The sequence below is a fragment of the Erinaceus europaeus genome, chromosome 5, assembly GCF_950295315.1.
Source record: "Erinaceus europaeus chromosome 5, mEriEur2.1, whole genome shotgun sequence".
Taxonomy (NCBI): Eukaryota; Metazoa; Chordata; class Mammalia; order Eulipotyphla; family Erinaceidae; genus Erinaceus; species Erinaceus europaeus.
This window is the reverse complement of record NC_080166.1, coordinates 100,319,049-100,325,262: the sequence shown is the minus strand read 5'-3', so window position 1 is coordinate 100,325,262 and position 6,214 is coordinate 100,319,049.

The window sequence follows — 6,214 nt, the reverse complement described above, 5'->3', positions numbered from 1 at the left end:
TGACAAAATGACTTTCTATGGTCTAAGATTTCAGTTCCTTTAAATGATACTTTATTATTCCAAGAAAAATATGTAACTTGTCATTGTTAGAGGTAGTAGTTTTTAAAGTTCTTTTTATGCAATAGTTTCAGAAGCTCTTTTTTAGTTTAGTTTCTTATAGTGTGAGATGGAAAATTCCTTGCCCTTTCCCCCTGACCACAGGACTTAATCAGTAAACCACAAGCTGTTTACCAAGACCCTGCATGCAGGCGAGGCTTATCAGGACCTTTGCACAAGGAAACTGTTTACCAGAAGGTTACAGCCGATGACAGGGGGTGACAGGGGGATGTGGTGACCATACTCTGGCAAAGTTTTATTGGTTGTGTGATTTTTGCAATGTTTAAAATTAGCCCGCACTTTGCTTTGAATGGACCCTGCTTTCTGCCTGGTTTGAAATGATTGGATTCCACGTTTTCCATAGCATAATATTGGATATAGGTTGATAAGGTGATGTGTTCCCCCCTCCCTGAGTGTATTCTGAAATCCTATAAATTGTGTGGTTTGAGCTTTGTTCAGGGTCGAGCCTGGTGGACTGCTGTCAGTCACCTCTCAACCCGGATTCGAATTCATGAATAGATATCTTTGCTTTCTTGCAGTGGATGGTGGTTTGATTTTTGCTCGCTAACAGTCATGTGGTAGAGTATAAATTGCCATGCCTTGGTTCCAGCGCCCCCACTTACAGTGGGAAAGCTTCAGGAATGGAGAAGCAGTGCTGCGGGTCTCACTCTTTCCCTCCCTTTCTTGCCCTTAATGTCTCCTTCTCTACTTTTTTGTCTGTATTAAAAACAGAGGAAGAAAGAAAAAGAAAAAAAATATGGCTGCCAGGAGCAGTGGAATATACTGAGCCTCAGCAAAAAAGAAAAAGAAAAAATTATAGAGGGAACAAAAGGAAAGTGTTTATTGACAATCTGCAGGTTCAATAAGAAATACATAAATGTTAATATGTTAGGTATCAAGGCTCTAATAAACATTAGTTAAATGAAGTTTATTTTTTCTAACTAAATCAAGCATTCTTTTAAAGAATTTATTTATTTATTCATGAGAAAGATAGGTGGAGAGAGAGAAAGAATCATGCATCACTCTGGTACATGTGCTGCAAGGGACTGAACTTGGGACCTCATGGTTGAGAGTCCAGTGCTTTATCCACTGTGCCACCTCCAGGACCACTAAATCAATAGTTTTCTTGTTTCTCCCCATTCTTTTCTTAACAGCTAATTATGATGACTTCCCTATGGGCCTTAACTCTTCAACAAGTCTTTTTCTTATCCTATTTTCCTTCTGTATCTTTAATTTGCTCTTTATTTTTATAACAGACTTAGCCTTACAAATTCTTTTCCTTAAATTTTAATGGTCTCTCTTCTCACATATGTTCACTGTGAAAACATTCACCCCATGACTTCTACTAGCACTTCTATATTCATTATATTAAAATCTTTAATTATGAACTCAGCTGTTTCCAAGGCAATTTAAACTTAGAATAGAGAGTGTACATTTAAATATAGAGTCACCTTTTCAAGTTTAAAAAAAAATTTATTTATGCTGGCTGATTCTTACCTATTCAGGTAAGAAAGCCTTTTGAAGAAACTGGGTTTTATTTCTCTTGACAGATTCTAAAAATGAGAAGGATACAGACTCAGCATAGGAAGGATGCAGGGAAAATCCTTACAGTTATGAAAGAAGGATGGGACCATATGACAAGAAACACAACTTTGATGCTGCCTACTTAATGACTAGAATCCTGACACAGCTATGTAAACTTGAACATCTCCAGATTGCAGTGCAGTCCAACCAAGGCATTTATTTATTTATATTTATTTAATTTGTCATCAGGGCTATGGCTTGGGCTCAGTACCTACACAAAGAATCCACTGTCGCCAGTAGTCAAAAAAAAAAATTGGGGTCAGGCAGTGACACAGCAGGTTAAGTGCACATAGTGTGAAGGAGAAAGATCCTTTTAAGTATCCAGTTTGATGCACCGGCTCCCCATCTCCAAGGGTTTCATTTCACTAGTGGTGAAGCAGGTCTGAAGGTGTCTATCTTTCTCTTCTCTCTCTATCTCCCTATCCCCTTTCCTTCTCAATTTCCCTATGTCCTATTCAATAACAAAATGGCCTCCTGGAGCAGTGGATTTATAGTGCTGGCACCAAGCCCCAGTGATAACCCGGAGGCAAAAATAAATAAATATAGAGATATAAATTGAGAGGTAAGAGAAGAAGTCTGAGAAAGAAAATGAGATAGCTGCACTACTGCTTCACTTCTCATGAAGTACTTCCCCACCTCTCCCACAATTGGAGACCAGAGGTTTGAACCCAGGTTCTTGTATATAGTAAAGTGTACATCCAACTTGGTGTGCCATCACCTGCACCATCAATACCTTGATTTTAGCTTTGGGAAGCTCTTAGCAGAAAACCTCAGATACAAACTGTATGTGAACCTCTGATCTACAGGATCATGAAATAGTATAGTAATACTGTTTTTAGCTGCTAAATCTGTAGTAATAGAAAACTAATATACCATTTATTGTATTGCAATAATCATCTTATTGCATTATAACCAATCTGTCTCCACATAAACACACAGTATCAGCAACACTAAACCTCCATTAATACTCTAACTCATTAAAATGGACCAATTTTATATAGTTATAATATTAGAATCCCATACTCTTAAGACTCAGTGGAAATAATGGTCAATAATGTTGGTGGGATGGGCTCACAGAATTTTGGTGGTGGGTGCAATATAGAACTACTCACCTGCAATCTTATAACCTTGCAACTCATTATGAAAACATTCATGAAAAATCAAAAGTAAAATAAAAATTTTGAGACACATAGTTCTAATTTCTGCTTTTTTTGCATTTTGTTTCAGATACTTCCCAGGCCCAGGTAGTTCATTTTACCCTCCAGGGTTTGATTTCTCATTTCCAAAGACAGAAGACTGCCAATAATGATAGAAGAAACTGTATCATCTTATCCACTTGGCTTCCTGTCAGTGCCTAATGACAATGAGGAAATGAAGTTAGAGATAAAATCTTCTGAACTACCTACCATCCTGAGAGGAATTGATACTCATGGGTGCCAAGTGAATGATGAAGTCTCAGGTTACCATGAAGGATGTATTGGAGGGTACAATCTTGAATCCCATCAGTAATTTTGTGCTTTGAGCTTATTGTGTTCAGAATGCTGAATGTGGTGGCTATAAAACTGCTGTCACAGATAGACTCTGGCTTGAGCTATTCATAAGTTAAATAGTCTATGTCATGCCTTTGTGACAAATGTATTATCCAAACCATTAAACACCAACTATCCTTTTCTAGACTGTTTACACAGTCTATCCCACAAGCATACTTTATTATAATTCAAAAATTCCCTTTTTAAATGCAATATGATTGACACTTTTTTTTTGCCTCCAAGATTTTATCGCTGGGGTTCAGTGCCTGCATATGAATCCATTGCTCCTAGTGGCCAACTTTTTTTTTTCTCTTTTATTGGATAGGACAGTAAGACATTGAGAGAGGAGGGGAAGATAGAGAGGGGGTGAGAAAGATAGACACCAGCAGACCTGCTTCACTGCTTGTGAAGCGACTCCCCTGCAGGTGGGCAGCCAGGGGTTTGAACCAAGATCATTGTGCGGATTCTTGCGCTTTTTACTATGTGAGCATAACTCAGTGTGCCACCGACGGACCCCTTGATTGGCATATCTTTATTTATCTCTTGATGATCTTCATAGAGTTTTGCCACATAAATAACACATTACAATTCATTTTTTTTAAGATTTACTTATTCATTTATTTTTTTTTTATTTTTTATTTTTTATTTTTTTAATTTTTTATTTAAGAAAGGATTAGTGAACAAAAGCATAAGGTAGGAGGGGTACAACTCCACACAATTCTCAACACCCAATCCCCATAACCCACCCCCTCCCATGGTAGCTTTCCCATTCTCTATCCCTCTGGGAGCATGGACCCAGGGTCGTTGAGGGTTGCAGAAGGTAGAAGGTCTGGCTTCTGTAATTGCTTCCCCGCTGAACATGGGCGTTGACTGGTCGGTCCATACCCCCACTCTGCCTCTCTCTTTCCCTAGTAGGGTGTGACTCTGGGGAAGCTGAGTTCCAGGACACATTGGTGGGGTCTTCAATCCAGGGAAGCCTAGCCAGCATCCTGGTGGCATCTGGAACCTGGTGATTGAAAACAGAGTTAACATATGAAGCCAAACAATTTGTTGAGCAATCATGGATCCCAAGCTTGGAATAGTGGAGAGGAAGTGTTAGGGAGGTACTCACTGCAAACTCTAGTGTAGTCCTACAATTCATTTTATTTTTATAGACTTCATATCACTTTACTAAATTTCTTAACTCATACTACCCAGATATTGAAGCTCTGGGTTAAGTGGCAAAACATGTAAAATATATTGGATTTTATACAATATAGATGCTATTTTAATCTTCTCCAAACTGGCAAAGATGGTGATGTGCAGGTGTTAAACAAGTTTTAAAGATAATTAAAAGAGAAATGAAAGCCTTTAAAATAAACTTGTCAACTGATTTTCCACAGGAAAATAAAAGACTGATCTTTTCATAATGAATAGCAACAAAAATCAAATTATATTCAGCTCAACTTAATTTTTGAAAAGGTAAAAGAAAAAATTAGAAAAAAAAAGTTTTGCCAAGACCCATGAGTTTGAACTAAACTAAACACCACCTCTCTAGCATATTTCTAATTAAATATGCAATTAAAATGTTCACTGCACCCTCAGGCCTCCCATGCTATTTAAATAACTTCTTGTCCTACTTTAAGACAAGTTATAACTTTCCAACTATTTTTTAATCCTTTAGATTTTCTATGTGATTTCCCCAACTAGCTTATTTCTCAGTAGAATGCACTATTTCCAATATATAAACGCTTTTTAAAATATTTAATAAGCATAACTTGGATATCTCTAAGTAGTTGCTAAGTCAAATGATACAAAAATTCTGTGAGGAAAAAATAAGTGTCATTAAAGAAAATCTAGTTATGATTTAAATAGCCATATATATTGCACATATTTTTAAAACAGGTATTAAAGAGAAGCTATCAAACCAGATGTTCCAACTCACTATATGTTAATGCTATATTCTTTAGGAAATAGGAAGTTTTACATATTTTATGGCTGAATAAAGTTGATGCATATTTCAAAGTATTATGGGAGCAGTAGGGGGAGGTAATCAAAAGGCACAAATTTCCTATCATAAGTTTTGGGAATGTAGTGTGCATTAAGATAACAAAAAGTGTTATGGAATAATATTTTACTCCATAATAGATTTTCAAAAATAACCTACCTATGTAGAAAGAAGTAACCATAATGTATTTTATTGAATAACTTTTTTAAAATATGAGATTTATATTCTAAATTTATATGTTATATGTAAAATCACATATACATGTGGACTTATTATTTAGAAAAAAACTTTAGATGCTTTGGAGTTGAAATAGAGCAGAGCTGGAAAAAGAAGGAGTCATAATACACAAAAATGTGATATAAATGGAAGGTAATGATTAACTCTGTACCTGAGCTTCAAAATAAAATCTATAATATGAAATGCAAACATTACCAATTAAAGCACTTACACCTACTCAAGATGAATAAACTGATTTAAACATTTTCTGATTCATTTACGTAGAAACAATGACAAAGAAATTAGAGGTCTTTCCACTGTGCACCTCCCTCCTAGAGCTTTTTTTATTGCATGCTATAAATTTTGTCACATCTTTATCATTTGTCTCAAGGTATTTTTTTTAATTAGCTTTTTCTTTGACTCATTAGTTATTGTTCTTTACTCACATATTAGTGAATTTCTCATTATTTTCATGCAATTTACTTATAGCTTCATATCACTGTGATTAGAAAAGCAACTTGATAGAATTTTTAACCTCTTAAACTTAAAGAAGAATGCCTATTTTGTTGCTTTTTGGATGGAATTTTCTGTAAATCAGTTAAGCTCATGTGGCATAATATGTCATTTAAAGCTAATGTTTTTGTATTGATTTTCTGTCTGGAAGTATGCCTACCCCTTCCTATAAAAAAACATAGTCAGTCATCTTGGATGAAGGGCCCACCTTACTTCAGTATTACCTCATTGTAACTGATTACATCTGTGAAGATCTCATTTCCAAATAAAGTCACATTCTGCATTACTG